Genomic DNA, 20,649 nt, shown 5'->3' with positions numbered 1-20,649 from the left:
ATACATATTAACTTGTTTAAACACAGCGATGGGCTGTCACTCTGTTTGTCAAAAGCAAAGGAAGGAGAATCTAGCACTTCCCAAATCCATCCAGATGATGCTTCACACTTTCTGTCTTCCTGGCAGACATCATGGACCCCATCCAATTAATCTCTACATCTGAGATAAGAGGAACTGAAGGAGAAAAGGGAGAAAGAAGGAGAGAGAGAGGGAGAGAGACCACTTCCCACTTTACCAAGTCAGGCAGTAAAAGCAGGATTTGCAATTGCTCTGCTCAAGGCCCTAATACAGTAGAGAACTGGAATTAAAAGAAAAAATGCTTACTCTTTTCTGTCAAATCACCAAAATTATAAAATACAAGCACCTTGAAGCTTTTTTTCCTTAATCCAGAGAATAAACATTAGCATAAAGCATTAAGGTCTACCAAGGGCTCTTTTCCCTCACTGAATCCTCAACACTCTCCTAGTCATATATATATTATTATCCCCATTTTGGGCTTCCCAGGGGGTGCTCAGTGATAAAGAATCTACCCATCAATGCAGGAGATGCGGGTTCGATCTCTGGGTTGGGAAGATCCTCTGGAGAAGAAAATGGCAACCCACTTCAGTAACGTTGCCTGAAGAATCCCATGGACAGACAAGTCTGGTGGGCCACAGTACATGAGGTCGCAAGTCTGTGACTCTTTGAGCGACTGAACATGCAAGTACATATCCCCATTTTACAAAAGAGAGATGCAGTGATATGACCAAGCAGCTACTCCAGAAACAAAGAAAACCAGAGCCTGCTCACACCCCTGTTTCAAGCCACTAATCCAAATGGGAACTACACAAAACAGTGTCCCTTTCTGCCTCGAAATGTGTGAGTTTGAGCAGGATTCTCAAATGTAGAGGAGTAATTATCTCATTCTCTGTCACCAGCAACGAGCTGCTGTGTGCTTCTACTTGGCAGGAGGATGAAAGGGAAGCTGTTCTCTCATTTACAAAATACAGTAGTAAGATATGTGATTATGTTAGAAACACTTGAGGGGCGCCTTTTGGTTGAAAAGGAAAAACTAGAGCCTGCTTCATTTGTTATTTGGGTGCTTTTTCACTTGTGTGAGCCTGGCAAACCCCCATCGGTGCTGACACAGCCAAAGGGGCTGCTCCCACCACAGACTGGAAGCTACACCTGCCTCCATCTTCTGCACTCAGCTGTCCCCCTACACCCACACAGCCTTGTTCTCAGGGGCCCTCTTAATGCCAGGGTATCGCTGCCACCTTGTACCTGCCTTGGGGCAGGGTGGAAGAGAACTGGAATCCAAACCAGTGTCTCCTCTGACATAACCACAGTCTGGCTCCTTCCAGTAAGTCTGCCCTGCACACTGCAACCTGAAGGGGCCAGGGTCACCGAAATGTGGTGGTGATGCCCATTTCTATGCACTCTGACATCCTCCTTAGCCTGATGAGAAACCAAGCCTTTCGAGATCTGGGCACTGTCTGACGTTCCGGCTTCATTTCCTGACGCTCATTCGCATGCACTTGACTCCAGTCATGCTTAACAGATGACTTCTCTTATGGGCTGAATTGCAGCCCCTAAACCTTCATATGGGGAAGCCCTAACCCCTCAGTGCGTGAGAATGTGACTCACATAATTAGAGACAGGGCCTTGAAAGAGGTAACTAAGGTAAATGAGGTCATATGAGTGGGCCCTAATCCAACATGACTAGCGGCCTTAAAAGAAAAAGAGATAAGGATACAGAGAAAAGACCATGTGAGGACACAGTGAGAAGGCGCCTGTCAAGCCAAGGAGAGATGCCTCAGAAGAAACCAAACCTGCAGACTTCTGGACTTCAGCAGGGAGTGGAAGGAAGCAGCAACAGCAGTAGCAAAAATAACTAAACCTTATTGAATATTTACTATGTGCTGGACGTTAGTCTAAATGCTACACCTGTATCAACTAGCTTTATCCTCCCAACAACCCTATGAGGTAAATAATACTGATATCCTTATTTTACTGGTAAGGACCAAGGCAGACCAAAATAAGTAACTTGCCCAAGGTCATGCACAGCGGGGGATTTAAAACTATCTGGCTTCAGATATATCTAGAATGTCCAGGGACATTCTTAAGAGAATGTCTTTCAAGGAGAACTAAAAGGAGAAAAGCAAGAAGATAGGAAAGGAACAAAAGAAGGAAAGAAATCACCAATTGTGTAAACTTGGGCTAGATACTTAAATTCTTTGGAACTCAGTTTCCTCACCTGCTTATCTCAGATAAGTCTCAAGTGAGATAATACAGGAGAATATATTCTAATTGCAGAAAGCTGAAGAACTACACAGCCTCTATTTTCAGTAGCCAGAAGTCAATGAAGTAACCCCACAGGCCTTTGACCTGAGAATTTTCAGGTAGAGACTTTCTTCATGGATAATCCTGAAGAGATAAATTCAAGGCAGAGAAGAATGGGGTAGTCAAAGATGAGTGTTGCAAAGAAATACTTCTCTGCCTCCCACCAGGGACCAGAAATTTCACCACCTTTTTCCAGACCTCTAGGAGAACTGGTTGGATGAGATGGTTGGATGGCATCACTGACTCAATGGACATGAATTTGGGTAGACTCCAGGAGTTGGTGATGGACAGGGAGGCCTGGCGTGCTGCAGTCCATGGGGTCACAAAGAATTGGACACAACTGAGCAATTGAACTGAACTGAACTGAAGGACAACTATTCCTCCCTGGTAATCTTTTTGCCTCCAGGGGCCATGCATTCCAACTGACCTGGTGGTGGAGGGTGGGGGAATGGGTGTGGTGGCGGGGGGCGGTGGGGGGGGGGAGGGTGGGGGGGGAGGTCTCTCAGGATACCCTACAAAGGTGCTGCCTCTGATTCAGAAACCGCAGATTACATCCTGGAGAGGCTTACAGATCAATGTTGTGTTGAAATTTCAGTTTAATAATTTAGTTTGCTGAACTTAATATTCCGGGATTCTGATGTTACCTGTGGGGTGGAAGAAGTTCCTGTTTTATTTTCAAAGTGGACTTTTCCGTTTGAGGTTTGCTTGTTTTTTCAATACTGTCTTCAATGGAGCATCTTCATCTCTCTTTTTTTCTGTGATTTAGAAATGCACAGAGCATGAAGTAAGGACAAATACAACCTGGTAAGGAAACAGGTTTTGTTGTTCTTCACCTGCAAAGACTCCTCTTCTTTGGTGGTTTTCAGATGACCTACTTACCTAGGCAGGGAGAAAAATGGTTAAAGCGCTAGGAGGAAATCAACTGTAAATAGAAAGTCTATGTTTATAATCCCCTCCAGAAGATTCCCCGTTCTCCAGCCACTGTAATCAACCCTGTAGTATCAAGTGAAGGTTCTTGATTATCTCCCTGTGGCATTATGTCTCACCACATAGCTGATAATAAACTGATAGATTATCAAACAAGATTACAGCTTTAGCAAATAAATCATGTTTTGTGTTGAGAGAAAATGCTTACTATCCCTATCTACCTGGCTAAATATTTACATATCACAGGCTTTCTAGGGTCCCTGTTCTTTCAAATCTGATTTTTTAAAAACAAGACAAAGGTTAAGTTAACAAAAAGAGAACATGCTGTGCTTCAACACCAAGCTAAATGCACCTTTGGGAGAAAACAGTGCTGCCAGAAAAGTAGGAATAAATCCAAGGCCTCAGGGGCTGGTTAGATCAGTGGACACAAGTGATAAAAAACTGACCTGAATGTGTTAGCACTAAATCACTTCAATCATGTCTGACTGTTTGTGACCCCATGGACTGTAACCCATCAGGCTCCACTGTCCATGGGAATTCTCCACACAAAAATACTAGAGTGGGTTGCCATGACCTCCTCCAGAGGATCTTCCCAACCCAGGGATCAAACCTAGGTCTCCCGCATTGCAGGCAGATTCTTCACCAGGGACGCCCCTAGGAGGAATTCAGATGCCTACTTTAAAGGGAACATAGGGAATTCTCTGGTCCAGTGGTTAAGACTTTGCCTTCCAATGGATGGGGTGCCAGTTCGATCCCTGGTCGGGGAGCTAAGATTCCGCATGACTTGCAACCAAAAAAATCAAAGCATAAAACAGAAGCAAAAAAAAAAAAGAATATATAATATGCTTTATTTTAATCATGCCTTTCTGAAGAGACTCTTGAAAACTAAATAATTTTGAATAAACTCATATGAAAGATAAAAAAAAAAAGAAGCAATATTGTAACAAAGCCAAAAGACTTTAAAAATGATCCACATTAAGAAATAAATAAATAAAATAATAAAAGGAACATAAATGAAAGAGAATATAAATCCAAAGTGTGCTTGCAGCTGTGTGTGTGTGTGTGTATGTGTGTGTGTGTGAAAGAGACAGAGAGAAGGGGAGAAATGGGCTTGCATAAAGTTTCACATTGGCCTGTTGTTTTATACTTTCCAAAGCTCTTTCTCCTTCATTGAATATATTCCTCCTTTTGTCTCCCCACAACCCAGTTTCTCCCTGTTTTTCCCAATCTCTCCATCTACAACTGGCACAAAGGAAGGCCTAGGAGAAGATACATGAGTTGCAAAAGGACCTGGAAAGCAGACCTCAAACACAAATTTTCTGATTCCTGATTCCAATTTTCTCTCTACTCCAGGGATGTTCTCCTGAAGGACAGAAATAGCAGAGATTTTACTTTTTTTTAACGCTTTGTGTAGCCATATTGCCAAATCTCAAGTTGAATTACTATTAGGTTTAAGACTTACAGACAGAAATGGATGTAATATAAAATAGGAAACAGGAATTTTAAAATGCCTATCTTTCAAGAGATGGAGAAAGAAAGAGAAAGTGGCTTGGGAATTGTATACGGGGGTCAGTTTAAATTTGTTACCATGCCAGGGAAGAGGAAAAAGCATGGGTAACCAACCTGACTAGTCGTGGAGCAAGTTATTCCAGATAATCTGATTTCCTTCTCTTAATGACAGATCTCACAAACACAGCAGGGCAATGAGATGGGGCTTTCTGCATGTGAAATTCAGAGAGGCTCTGGGTTTCAGTGTCTTTCACCTGCCACACACAGAATAGCACTGGGCTGACCTTCATTGCAAAGGAATTTCTGTTCAGCAGTCTGGGGAGGTCCACAAAAGCATGAGGGCAAGGTTGCTCTGCACGTCTCCCGCCACGTTGTCATGGGGCCTGTCATCTTCCAGGCAAACAGACCGGAGTGATCCTGGAGTGAGAACGCTGCTACTCGGGCACTGCCCGGGGAACCAGTGTTCCACACACACATGTTCAATATATACACTGATGCTCCACACACATACATGCTACTAATGAAGATTCTCAAGTGACAAAATAATGAACATAACACATAATAAAAATATAATAATATATTTCTCTTTTGTAATGGTATGTCATCTATGAAACTTATCAAATAGAAACTAGTGAAATCATGACTTTTCCCTTTTAAAAATTAGAAATGTGAAAGGAGATAGAAGTTTTAAAATACATGGAATATGATAAACAATACATTTCAAATTATCTACAGTTTTATATATAAATATCAACAGTGAAAATATATGTTCCATCCCCCACAATCTTCCTTTCCCCATTTCCAGAAGGATTTCCTCTATAGTGTGTGTCTTTCTAGTTCTTTTTCTACTTTTTATATATATATATATATATATATGCATGCTTAGTAGTGTCCAGCTCTTTGCAACCCCATGGACTCTAGCCCACCAGGCTCTTCTGTCCATGGAATTCTCCAGGCAAGAATACCAGAGTGGGTTGCCATTCCCTCCTCCAGGGGGTCTTTCTAACCCAGGGATTGAACTTAGGTCTCTCATATTGCAGGCAGATTCTTCACCATCTGAGCTAGCTAGGGAAGCCCATTCTTGCCTGGAGAATTCAATGGACAGAGGAGCCTGGGAAACTACAGTCCATAGGGTCACAAAGAGTCAGACACAACTGAGTGACTAACACTTTAACTTTTCTTATAAATGTTTAAGTATTACATATATTAAGAATAATTAAATATATATACTTTATAGTTTTTGTCACTTTATTATTATTTGTTAATATTAAATATGAACGAGCTTCTCAAGTTAGTAGACAGAAGTCTACTTCATTCTTTCAATCTTAGCATTTGAGAATATGTACCACCCATAAATATTAAGTATTCTCCTACTGATGGACATTTAGGTCATTTCCAGTTTGGGGATAATATAATCAACAATGCCATAAACATTCATGCGTGTACTATTTTATGTACATTGTGGAAATGCTGAATTGAAAGAAATGTCTGGTTTTAACTGCAGCTTGTTCAGTTGTTAAGTCATGTCTGACTCTTTGCAAACCCATGGACTGCAGCACACCAGGCTTCCCTGTCCTTCACTATATCCTGGAGATTGCTCAAACTCATGTCCATTGAGTCAGTGATGCCATCCAACCATCTCATCCTCTGTCACCCTTTTAAACTCCTACCCTCAATCTTTCCCAGCATCAGGGTCTTTTCCAATGAGTCGACTCTTCACCTCAGGTGGCCAAAGGATTGGAGCTTCAGCTTCAGCATCAGTCCTTCTAATGAATATTCAGGACTGATTTCCTTTAGGATTGACTGGTTTGATCTCCTTGAAGTCCATGGGACTCTCAAGAGTCTTCTCCAGCACCACACTTTGAAAGCATCAAAACCTCAGTGATCAGCCTTCTTTATAGGCCAACTCTCACATCCATACATGACTACTGGAAAAACCATAGCTTTCAGTATATGGACCTTTGTTGGCAAAGTGATGTCTGTGCTTTTTAATACACTGTCTAGGTTTGTCATAGCTTTTCTTCTAAGGAACAAGTGTCTTTTAATTTCATGGCTACAGTCATCATACCCAGTGATTTTGGAGCCCAGGAAAAGAAAATCTATCACTGATTCCACTTTTTCCCCATCTATTTGCCATGAAGTGATGGGATCAGATGCCATGATCTTCGTTTTTTGAATACTGAGTTTTAAGCCAGCTTTTTCACTCTCCTCTTTCACCTTCATCAAGAGGCTCTTTAGTTCCTATTTGCTTTCTGCCATTAGAGTGATATCAAATGCACATCTGAGGTGTAAATATTTCTCCTGGCAATTTTGATTCCAGTTTGTGATTCCTTCAGCCCAGCCAGGCTAGTACTGTTGTTCAAATAATTAGCTACTGACAATAGGTAATGCTACCAACAAGCAAAACAGAGCATATGTATTTCTACTTCTTTAAACTTTGCTGTAAGGACCCTGTAGTTAATACAATAATTCATCACTAGAAATTATCATGTTTTATCATTTAATAGCATTTTTAAAAGAAATATCTGTTTACGTTGAATTTTACCTTAATCTATGTTCTCAGTTACTCTGTTCAATGGAAAACTTGGTCACTGGCATTACAAAACTTAATCCAAAAAATACCATTCACCACATAAGCTTCATGGACTACTGTGAAGAAGGAAATAAAATGTCTGAATGACTAGTTTTACACACTGATATCTGTAAGATGACAAGTAATATATTATCCTCTCTACTTTTCTCACCACCATCTCCTTCCCCTCAAAATTCCTTGTCATTGAAAAGGGAGAGAACTAACTTCACAGAATCATATTCAAACCAAGAAGAAGAATTCTTTGTTCATATTTCAAATCTTCTGCAGAAAACGTGTGCTTTTTAGATCACCCACACCATTTCTCACTAGCACAGCCTCTTGAATGACTAACAATATTCAAAATAGAATGTACAGATCATAGCTGCTAAAAGGCCAAAAAGAAGCAACTGTGTATAGCAAAGTTTTATTAGACAAATTAATCAAAGAATGTTATGTGGGTAGTTATCTTTGTATATAAAAGGGAGGGGGTGAGAGTGACAATGAATTAAGGGGACTACGGCCATTTTCTGTACATTTGCATACTGTAGAAAACTTTTACACTGAGAACGTGATCATACATGATTGTATAATATTTAAAAATAGGACGAATATCACAAACAAACAAAAAGAATATTAACAATGAAAGGACCATTAGAGATGATCTAGTCCCAAATCCCTCAGTTGGGGTGAAATTGAAATTTGAGAAAGTAACTGACACACTCAAGTTGCAGAGAAATTCAATCTCCAACTCCTGAAAGTGTAAGTGTTAGTCACTTCAGTCATGTCCAACTCTTTGCAACCGCATGGACTGTAGCCTGTCAGGCTCCTCTGTCCGTGGAATTTTCCAGGGAAGAATACTGGAGTGGGTAGCCATTCCTTCTCAAGAGGATCTTCCTGACCCAGGGATCGAACCCAGGTCTACTGCATTGCAGGCAGATTCTTTACCAGCTAAGTCATGAGGTGGGAAGTAGTGCAGAGCTGCTCTGACAACAGGCAGCCTCTCTTGAAAAAAACAAGAGAAAGATGCCAGGGCTTGAAATATGAATTAATCCAGAAACCAAATAGGAAGACTTTTGTTCATATACTGGAGGAAGTAAAGAAATATACCCACTATATTCCTAAAACCTAGAAATATTATTTTCATGTGATAGGGACTGAATCCACAAGCAATCTTTCAGTCTGCTGTTTGGCAGAATCCAAAAAGCGTGAGTTGCAGGGGGAACCAAAAGAGATGAAAAAGATATAAGGATGTGAGCACAAACAATTCTGTGTTCACAGACTTCTCTTCATGTGCCCATACTCTCCTTAGATAAAAATCAAAATGGTATCTTACAGAACAATAACATAATACCATCAAACTATAAATACCAAAGTTAACTAAAGTTTAAGTTTCACATTTACTGAAAGTCTAAACAAACTCCTTGATAATTAATCTCCGAAATGTATAGCTCTGCTTCAGATATGGGCACATAAATTATAATAAAGAATGTTGGTATGCAATTTGATTCGAAGTGCTTTTTAGTAAAGTACATAATGATGCATGCTGAGGAGATGCAGGTATATTTAATTGGATATCATTAAAATAATGATGTGTGTTTAAAATAATGATATACTAAAAAAATTTAAATGTAAGTGACTGAAGAACATGTAATAAAAAGTCAAAGCAGTAACTACTTTTTGATTACCTGATTATTCTCAGACCTAATACCTTTCACTTTAACAAGTAACACAGTAATGCTGTAATAATGTCACACTGGAGGGATCCAGGGAGCCTGCCGACAACGTGGGCCTTTGCTTCCTCCACTGCAGAGTGTGCTTCCAGGTCTCTGCTTATGCCAACTTCCTTCATCAAAAATGATTTCTTCCAAGAAAGGTATAATTGATAATTGGTGAAGCTGGAAAATGGGTTCATAAGGGTCAGTGTATTTCTCCTTTTCTATTTATTTTATCTGCATTGGGTCTTAGTTGTGGTACATAGGCTCTTCATTGCATCATGTGGGATCTCTTGCTGTGGTGTAAGGGCTCCCTAGTTGTGGCGTGTGGGCTCAATTCCTACACAGCATGTGGGATCTTAGTTCCTGGACCAGGGATCAAACCTGCATCCCCTGCATTGCAAAGTGGGTTCCTAAACTCTGGACCACTAGAGAATCCTTTCTGAATATATTTGAAATGCTAATTAATGGGGGAAAAAGAAGTTTCTACATTGGAATATAATGTTCTATAATATTTGATAATTTTGTTCCTTTCCTGATGCAAAGGACATCACTTATTAATGTTTCTGTGCATATACTGGTTCTTCTGCATGATACTCCCTTCAAGTAAGTGGACAGATGTACATTTCTAACTCTTCAGTTCAGTTCAGTCACTCAGTCATGTCCAACTCTTTTGAGACTGCATGAATCGCACCACGCCAGGCCTCCCTGTCCATCACCGACTCCTGGAATTCACTCAGACTCATGTCCATCAAGTCAGTGATGCCATCCAGCCATCTCATCCTCTGTCGTCCCCTTCTCCTCCTGCCCCCAATCCCTCCCAGCATCAGAGTCTTTTCCAATGAGTCAACTCTTTGCATGAGGTGGCCAAAGTACTGGAGTTTCAGCTTTAGCATCATTCCTTCCAAAGATATCCCAGGGCTGATCTCCTTTAGGATGGACTGGTTGGATCTCCTTGCAGTCCAAGGGTTTCTAAAGAGTCTTCTCCAACACCATAGTTCAAAAGCATCAATTCTTCGGCGCTCAGCCTTCTTCACAGTCCAACTCTCACATCCATACATGACCACAGGAAAAACCGTAGCCTTGACTAGACGGACCTTTGTTGGCAAAGTAATGTGTCTGCTTTTCAATATGCTATCTAGGTTGGTCATAACTTTCCTTCCAAGGAGTAAGCGTCTTTTAATTTCATGGCTGCAGTCACCATCTGCAGTGGTTTTGGAGCCCCAAAAAATAAAGTCGGACACTGTTTCCACTGTTTCCCCATCTATTTCCCATGAAGTGATGGGACCAGATGCCATGATCTTAGTTTTCTGAATGTTGAGTTTTAAGCCAACTTTTTCACTCTCCTCTTTTACCTTCATCAAGAGGCTTTTTAGTTCCTCTTCACTTTCTGCCATAAGGGTAGTGTCATCTGCATATCTGAGGTTATTGATATTTCTCCTGGCAATCATGATTCCAGCTTGTGCTTCTTCCAGACCAGCATTTCTCATGATGTACTCTGCATATAAGTTAAATAAACAGGGTGACAATATACAGCCTTGACATACTTCTTTTCCTATTTGGAACCAGTCTGTTGTTCCATGTCCAGTTCTAACTGTTGCTTCCTGACCTGCATAGAAATTTCTCAAGAGGCAGGTCAGGTGGTCTGGTATTCCCATCTCTTTCAGAATTTCCCACAGTTTATTGTGATCCACACAGTCAAAGGCTTTGGCATAGTCAATAAAACAGAAATAGATGTTTTTCTGGAACTGTCTTGCTTTTTCCATGATCCAGCAGATGTTGGCAATTTGATCTCTGGTTCCTCTGCCTTTTCTAAAACCAGCTTGAACATCTGGAAGTTCACGGTTCACGTATTGCTGAAGCCTGGCTTGGAGAATTTTGAGCATTACTTTACTAGCATGTGAGATGAGTCCAATTGTGTGGTAGTTTGAGCATTCTTTGGCATTGCCTTTCTTCGGGATTGGAATGAAAACGGACCTTTTCCAGTCCTGGGGCCACTGCTGAGTTTTCCAAATTTGCTGGCATATTGAGTGCAGCATTTTCACAGCATCATCTTTTAGGATTTGAAATAGCTCAACTGGAATTCCATCACCTCCACTGGCTTTGTTCGTAGTGATGCTTTCTAAGGCCCACTTGACTTCACATTCCAGGATGTCTGGCTCTAGGTCAGTGATCACACCATCATGATTATCTGGGTCAAGAAGATCTTTTTTGTACAGTTCTTCTGTGTATTCTTGCCACCTCTTCTTAATATCTTCTGCTTCTTTTAGGTCCATAACATTTCTGTCCTTTATTGAGCCCATCTTTGCATGAAATGTTCCCTTGGTGTCTCTAGTTTTCTTGAAGAGATCTCTAGTCTTTCCCATTCTGTTGTTTTCCTCTGTTTCTTTGCATTGATCGCTGAAGAAGGCTTTCTTATCTCTCCTTGCTATTCTTTGGAACTCTGCATTCAGATGCTTATATCTTTCCTTTTCTCCTTTGCTTTTCGCTTCTCTTCTTTCCACAGCTATTTGTAAGGCCTCCCCAGACAGCCATTTTGCTTTTTTGCATTTCTTTTCCATGGGGCTGGTCTTGATCCCTGTCTCCTGTACAATGTCACGAACCTCAGTCCATAGCTCATCATGCACTCTATCTATCAGATCTAGTCCCTTAAATCTATTTCTCACTTCCACTGTATAATCATAAAGGATTTGATTTAGGTCATACCTGAATGGTCTAGTGGTTTTCCCTACTTTCTTCAATTTAAGTCTGAATTTGGCAATAAGGAGTTCATGATCTGAGCCACAATCAGCTAACTCTTACCCCTGGTTAAATAAGGCCATCCATAAAGATGGATGCTTGTTATTTCAGCGTCTCCCACCATCTTGAGTTACTCTTTGATCTCCTTCCTTGGTCACCGTGTTTCCTGCATCAGCTTGAACCAATGAGTCACGTGTGCCTCATTCAGGCTTTCTCAGATGAGCAGGTGATGAGCTACCCTACTGCCCAGACATCTCATTACCTTCTGTCCTCCTCATCCCTGCTGTGACCTAAAACTCAACTCAGTTTAACTCCCTGCAGGATTGTATGGGCAATTAGTGTCCTTGAGCACCCTGCCAACTCTATAATTCATGATCTTGGGAAAGCCAAGTGGCTTGGTTAAACTTTTTTTTATTTCTGCTTATATGACTAAGCTTCTTGCATTCAAAAGGGGAAACTACGCTTATGGTGCACATATAACATTTCTGAAAGATAAAAAAAGTATTATACATGCTCTCTATACTTCTTGCTTTACTCGTTATGTTTAATAATTGATAAATTATAACCATGCTAGTAAAGTAATGCTCAAAATTCTCCAAGCCAGGCTTCAGCAATACGTGAACCGTGAACTTCCAGATGTTCAAACTGGTTTTAGAAAATGCAGAGGAACCAGAGATCAAATTGTCAACATCTGCTGGATCATTAAAAAAGGAAGACAGTTTCAGAAAAACATCTATTTCTGCTTTATTGAATATGCCAAAGCCTTTGACTGTGTGGATCACAATAAACTGTGGAAAATTCTGAAAGAGATGGGAATACCAGACCACCTGACCTGCCTCTTGAGAAATGCAGGTCAGGAAGCAACAGTTAGAACCGGACATGTAACAACAGACTGGTTCCAAACAGGAAAAGTAGTACGTCAAGGCTGTATATTGTCACCCTGCTTATTTAACTTATATGCAGAGTACATTATGAGAAACACTGAAAAAAGCACAAGCTGGAATCAAGATTGCCAGGAGAAATATCAATAACCTCAGATATGCAGATGACACCACCCTTACGGCGAGAAACGCTGAGAGAAACACAAGCTGGAATCAAGATTGCTGGGAGAAATATCAGTAACCTCAAATACGCAGATGACACCACCCTTATGGCAGAAAGCAAAGAGGAACTAAAAAGCCTCTTGATCAAAGCGAAAGAGGAGAGTGAAAAAGTTGGCTTAAAACTCAACATTCAGAAAACTAAGGGCATCTGGTCCCATCACTTCACGGCAAATAGATGGGGAAAGAGTGGAAACAGTGTCTCACTTTATTTTTGGGGGCTCCAAAACCACTGCAGATGGTGATTGCAGCCATGAAATTAAAAGACGCTTACTCCTTGGAAGGAAAGTTATGACCAACCTAGATAGCATATTGAAAAGCAGACACATTACTTTGCCAACAAAGGTCCATCTAGTCAAGGCTATGGTTTTTCCTGTGGTCATGTATGGATGTGAGAGTTGGACTGTGAAGAAGGCTGAATGCTGAAGAATTGATGCTTTTGAACTATGGTGTTGGAGAAGACTCTTGAAAGTCCCTTGGACTGCAAGGAGATCCAACCAGTCCATCCTAAAGGAGATCAGTCCTGGGTGTTCATTGGAAGGAATGACGCTAAAGTTGAAACTCCAATACTTTGGCCACCTCATGCAGAGTTGACTCTTTGGAAAAGACTCTGATGCTGGGAGGGATTGAGGGCAGGAGGAGAAGGGGACGACAGAGGATGAGATGGCTGGATGGCATCACCGACTCGATGGACATGAGTTTGAGTGAACTCCGGGAGTTGGTGATGGACAGGGAGGCCTGGCGTGCTGCGATTCATGGGGTCACAAAGAGTCGGACACGACTGAGCAACTGAACTGAACTGAACTGAACCATGTTTTCACTAGCTTGAAACAGATAATATGGACTTGGGAAAAATCATTTTTAAAAACGTCAATTCCTCTATCAGTTAAGTTTTATGGCTCACCACTTGATCTTAAAAGTGACTGTGAGGTAGAAGCATCTTCTTTTCAGAAGCTTGTATAGGACTCCAGTGAACAACATACCATGGTAATAAAGATTAATAAACTTTTGGCATTATTTTGTCTTATAATAACTCAATATCAACTTATATGGGCTACAATGTCAAGCTTTTGATTATTTAATGGTGATGATGCAATTTATAAATTGCATTCCCTTATTCCTGTTTTTGTTCACTAATCTTCTCTTTACTTTGTTGCTCAATATCATTATCAATGGGGGCTTCCCTGGTGGCTCGGTACTGAAAACAATCCACCTGCAATGCAGGAGATGTGAGTTCAGTTCTTGGGTTGGGAAGATCCCCTGAAGAAGGGAATGGCTATCCACGCAAGTACTCTTGCCTGGGAAATCCCTGGGACAGAGGAGCCTTGCAGGCCAGAGTCCATTGGGTTGCAAGAGTCAGATACGACTTAGCAACTAAACCATCACAACCATCATTATCAATTTTAGTAAACAAAAGGCAAAAAAATAAAGGCAGAAAAAAACACAAGCTAACCTATAGTATCCATTTTAGCATCTCTCCAATAAGATTGTTTGAAGGGAAACCTGAAACAATTGACTAAAATAAAATCTCTAGAGTTTGAAAACCCATGCACAATCACCCTTCTTCCGATGCTAAAAGCTACGAGGGAGTTGATTTTATATCCCAAGTTTAACAAGATAACCACGAAATCCAATTCCCAAATACTGTGACTGAATTTTTATAAGATTTTCCAGCTAACATGCTTATATAAACAAGTACCCTGAGAGTATCCAGGATTTGACTGGATGTCTGAAAAATCATAGTCTACATCCCACAAGAGTGCTTGCATTTTGAGATCTTACAAAGGACAGTTAAAAATTTAATTAACTAAAACATAATTTTTTATCTTTAAAAATTAAAATTTTAAAAAGACGGAGAAGTCTCCTCTCTGCAAGTTTTAACATTGCCAACTCAGTTGTCTTCGTATTTCTCCCTGTTCCTTCACTTCCTTCTTGCGTACCCACTGTCACCGACCCAGATCTCCTCCACCAGATTTCTGCATGACAGAGAATGGGAAACACAAGGAGAACAATGAAGGGTGAGGATGGAGGACAAGAGCCAACAGCAACTTTGAGGGCAGGATTTAGAGATTAAGCTGCAGGCTAAACTCAACATGGCCAAACTATTTTGCAGCTAGTGGAATTTTCTTCATTGTCAAGAGGCAGGAGCCAAACTTTGGAACGTCACAGTTTTCCCAAGACTTAAAAGAAAGATAGCCTTGATCACGCACGTATTCTTGGAATGTTTGTAGGTTAGAACTGATGATCTTCCCCTGGATGGACTTACAGGCCAAAATGCAATCAAGCTTAGGAGCTCCTGGCTCCAGTCACAACTGCAAGTGAGGTAAATACAGATTTCTAAATTACATCTTTGATCTGCCAATGTATTCTCTGCTCCCCACTTCCTCCACTGCCCGAACTTTGAGATTCAAATGACAACTCCATATTCTTTGAGGTGCTGTAATCTAAGATTTTCTAAATCTCTAAAGCACAAGAGAAAGTATGCATGGGTCAAAATATGTTATATGTTATGCAAAAAAAAAAAAAAAAAAAAAAACCTTTCCATTAGGGAAAGCGATGAGAGCTTTTTAAGCAGGATAATCATAAGACCAGATTTGGTTTAGGAGGATAGTTCTACTGATGGCAAATTCTTCCAAAATAATGTATAAATTTAATACAATTAACATAAAAATCTCAACAAGTGTTTTTGAGACATGATACAATTATGCTCAATTTTATTTGAAAAATAAATTTATATATTTTATATATATATATAAAATAAATATAAATAAAGGAGCCAAGAGGAGGACTTGGCCTATCAAATATTAAAACTCATTAGAAAGCTACTAGATTCAAACCAACAGAGCATCTTTGCTAAATTTATAGTCAAATTGAAGGAACAGAATAGAAAGCCCAGAAACAGACCCAAAATTAAATAAAAATTTAGTATATGACAGTGTTGTCACCTCAATCATTGGAGAAAGGTTGGATTTAAGTATAAATAGTACTGAGGAAAGCTAGCCAACCATTTTAGGAAAAATAAAGTTCAAAACACTGTCTCACACCTCATGCCAAAGATTTTCCTATTAAAAACAACTATACAAGAATTCCCAGGTGACCTCGTAGTTAGGATTCCAGGCTTTCACTGCTGTGGCCCAAGGTTCAATCCCTAGTCGGGGAACTGAGATCCTACAAGTCATGTGCCACAGCCCCCCCAAAAACAAACAAGCAAAAAGACACAACTATACATCGTGACGGAGAAGGCAATGGCACCCCACTCCAGTACGCTTGCCTGGAAAATCCCATGGATGGAGGAGCCTGGTAGGCTGCAGTCCATAGCGTCGCTGGGAGTCGGACAGGACTGAGCGACTTCACTTTCACTTTTCACTTTCATGCATTGGAGAAGGAAATGGCAACCCACTCCAGTGTTCTTGCCTGGAGAATCCCAGGGACGGGGGAGCATAGTGGGCTGCCGTCTATAGGGTCGCACAGAGTTGGACACGACTGAAGCGACTTAGCAGCAGCAGCAGCAGTATACATCGTGAAACCACAATTAAATGATATGTGATCAAGGACTTCTGGCAACTCAGCGGGAAAGAATCCGCTTGCCAATGCAGGAGTCATAATTTCAATCCCTGATGCAGGGAGATCCCACATGCCTTGGAGCAACTAAGCCCCTGCACCACAGCTACTGAGCTTGTACTCTAGAGCCTGGAGCCACAACTACCGAAGGCTGCTCATCCTAGAGCCTGTGCTCCACAACAAGAAAAGGCACAGCAATGAGAAACCCGCCCACCGCGACTAGAGTGTAGTCCCCACTTGCCACAAACTAAAGAAAAGGCTGTGCAGCAACGAAGACCCAGCATAGCCAAAAATAAATAAATAAGTACAACATTTACATAAAAAAATTATATGTGATAGACAGTCCTATTTCAAGTGACTCCTTCAAAGAAAGTAACACAAGAGATACAAGTAGCAAAATAATAGAAGGATGTTCAATATAATTTGTGAAAGCAAAATAACTTAAATGGCTTTCAAAAGAAAATTATATAAGCAAATTATAGTACATTCATATAACAGAATAATATAAAACCACCAAAAATGATGTCGTTGTGTATCTATTCATTCAGAAAAATGCCATCTATTAAATAAAAAGGGAAGTCACCAAACAGGATTATATTATAATCTAATTTGTATATATATGTGCATAATCATAGAAGAATGTTTAGAAGGATACACACTGAATTTTCATTTGGTAATAGGATTGGGTTATTTAACAAGAAAGTATTACCTTTGTATTGGGAATAAAATATAAAAGAGTTTGCATTTAGGGATAAAAAAATAAGATCAGGTCAGTAGTAGTTTGAAATGACACTGGAATAAAGATGACTGATGCTAATTTAGGAAGTTGCTGCAAAATTTTTGGTGATAGCAGATGAAAACCTGAAGAGGGACAAGGATGATGAAACTGAATCTGAGAAATATTTGGGTGGTAGAAGATGTCAGAACATGGTGGTCAACTGAACTTTGTTACTTGGTTGTCATTTAGGATGCCCAGAACTTAGAAAATAAAAAAGGAGAATACCACTGTATGATAGGGTAGGTGGGCAAGTCAACGGATAGACCTAAATCGCAGATCTACATAAATTGCAGGACTCTATGGGTCAGCTGTCCAGCAAACAGTTGGAAATAAGAAGCTGGCAACTGAGACATGGAGTTTATTAGTATAAGCATACTGGTGGAAACCATAATCAAGGTTTATAAAAGCACCTGTAATTCTCTAGGGAAAATGACCTCTGGGTCTGCATTGCTTCTAGAGCTCTTATCCTACTAGACTACCTTTTCCATTACATGGGCTTTTATTTCCTTAGATCCTAATCATCCAGTTTTCTATATCATTAGGATGCTCACTTTGTCACAGTCTGGCTTAAGTAACTGCCCATCTCTGCTCTTTAAATCTTTCATTGGCATCCCATTTCATTTAGAACAAAATCCAAACTCTTGGCCAGGATCTACTGGTCCTACATATCTAGACTGATGCTATTCCTATCATTTTCCCCACTACTCACTATGATCTTGCCATTCTGATCTTCTTTCTGATCCTTTAATACACTGAGTTCTTTCCCATTTCAGAGCTTTGTCCATCATCTTCCCTTTGCCAGGAAGGTTTTTCTTTGCCTTGTCTCACAACTGACTCCCTATCTTTCAGACCTCAGCTCAAACATCATTTCCTCCAAGGGGCATTCCCTGACCTTCAACTCTAAAGAACTACTCTCTTCTACACGTGACCACTCTACCACATCACCACATTGTATTTCCTTCACAGAACTTACCTCTACTGAACATTATTGTTACTTGTTTATTGTCAGTCTTTCCTTCTAGAATGTAAGCTCCATAAGAGAGATCATGTCAGTCCATCACCTGTAATAGAGCCCAACACACAGCCACACAGCAGGCTTTCAAGTCTGTGGAATAGCTATAGAATAATATAATGATAAATGAATGAAGGATTGAGGCATTTACAGTAAGTAGCATGTACAGTGGACAAGGCGATGGCACCCCGCTCCAGTACTCTTGCCTGGAAAATCCCATGGATGGAGGAGTCTGGTGGGCTGCAGTCCCTGGGATCACTAAGAGTCGGACACGACTGAGCAAATTCACTTTCACTTTTCACTTTCATGCATTGGAGAAGGAAATGGCAGCCCACTCTAGTGCTTTTGCCTGGAGAATCCCAGGGACGGGGGAGCCTGGTGGGCCGCCGTCTATGGGGTCGCACAGAGTCAGACATGACTGAAGCAACTTAGCAGCAGCAGCAGCATGCACAGTAAGTAGATTTACTATAAATGCTCCATGGGCACAAAAGCATTGGACACGACTTAGTGACTAAACAACAACAAACAACAAAAAGCACTAGAGCTGCAGTCAGAAGGCAACATTACTTTGGCTCAGTCAACCTCAATTTCCACATCTCTAAAATGTAGCAACTTCAGTTTCCATATCTCTAATACGTTTACCCTGCCTATGCATTAGTGTTGTCATGAGACTTCAATTCTTCATTCATTCATCAATAAATATTTCCCAAGTACCTACTACGTGATAAACACTGTGTTCATCATTGTGTTCACAGCTATGAATAAGAAGTTTAGTCTAGTGGCACAGAGAGAAGTTTGTAACTTAACTCTCTGTAATTTGTAAGAAAATTACAAATGGTACAGTTCAGTTCAGTTCAGTTCAGTCGCTCAGTCGTGTCCAACTCTTTGCGACGCCATGAATCGCAGCACGCCAGGCTTCCCTGTCCATCACCAACTCCCAGAGTTTACTCAAACTCATGTCCATCGAGTCGGTGATGCCATCCAGCCATCTCATCCTCTGTCGTCCCCTTCTCCTCCTGCCCCCAATCCCTCCCAGCATCAGGGTCTTTTCCAATGAGTCAACTCTTTGCATGAGGTGGCCAAAGTATTGGAGTTCCAACTTTAGCATCATTCCTTCCAATGAACACCCAGGACTGATCTCCTTTAGGATGGACTGGTTGGATCTCCTTGCAGTCCAAGGGACTCTCAAGAGTCTTCTCCAACACCATAGTTCAAAAGCATCAATTCTTTGTCACTCAGCTTTCTTCACAGTCCAACTCTCACATCCATACATGACTACTGGAAAAACCATAGCCTTGACTAGATGAACCTTTGTTGGCAAAGTAATGTCTCTGCTTTTCAATATGCTATCTAGGTTGGTCATAACTTTCCTTCCAAGGAGGAAGCGTCTTTTAATTTCATGGCTGCACTTACCATCTGCAGTGATTTTGGAGCCCCAAAAAATAAAGTCGGACACTGTTTCCACTGTTTCCCCATCTATTTCCCATGAAGTGATGGGACCAGATGCCATGATCTTAGTTTTCTGAATGTTGAGCTTTAAGCCAACTTTTTCACTCTCCACTTTCACTTTCATCAAGAGGCTTTTTAGTTCCTCTTCACTTTCTGCCATAAGGGTGGTATCATCTGCATATCTGAGGTTATTGATATTTCTCCTGGCAATCTTGATTCCAGCTTGTGCTTCTTCCAGACCAGCGTTTCTCATGATGTACTCTGCATATCAGTTAAATAAGCAAGGTGACAATATACAACCTTGACATACTCCTTTTCCTATTTGGAACCAGTCTGTTGTTCCATGTCCAGTTCTAACTGTTGCTTCCTGACCTGCATACAGATTTCTCAAGAGGCAGGTCAGGTGGTCTGGTATTCCCATCTCTTTCAGAATTTTCCACAGTTTCTTGTGATCCACACAGTCAAAGGCTTTGGCATAGTCAATAAAGCAGAAATAGATGTTTTTCTGGAACTTCTTGCTTTTTCAATGATCCAGCAGATGTTGGCAATTTGATCTCTGGTTCCTCTGCCTTTTCTAAAACCAGCTTGAACATCTGGAAGTTCACGGTTCATGTATTGCTAAAGCCTGGCTTGGAGAATTTTGAGCATTATTTTACTAGCGTGTGAAATGAGTGCAATTGTGTGGTAGTTTGAGCATTCTTTGGCATTGCCTTTCTTCGGGATTGGAATGAAAACGGACCTTTTCCAGTCCTGGGGCCACTGCTGAGTTTTCCAAATTTGCTGGCATATTGAGTGCAACAGTTTCACAGCATCATCTTTCAGGATTTGAAATAGCTCAACTGGAATTCCATCACCTCCACTAGCTTTGTTCATAGTGATGCTTTCTAAGGCCCACTTGACTTCACATTCCAGGATGTCTGGCTCTAGGTCAGTGATCACACCATCATGATTATCTTTGTCATGAAGAA

The sequence above is a fragment of the Bubalus kerabau genome, chromosome 4 (assembly GCF_029407905.1).
Source record: "Bubalus kerabau isolate K-KA32 ecotype Philippines breed swamp buffalo chromosome 4, PCC_UOA_SB_1v2, whole genome shotgun sequence".
NCBI classification, from domain to species: Eukaryota; Metazoa; Chordata; class Mammalia; order Artiodactyla; family Bovidae; genus Bubalus; species Bubalus kerabau.
The sequence above is the reverse complement of the archived record's forward strand: the minus strand, read 5'-3'. Positions refer to the sequence as shown.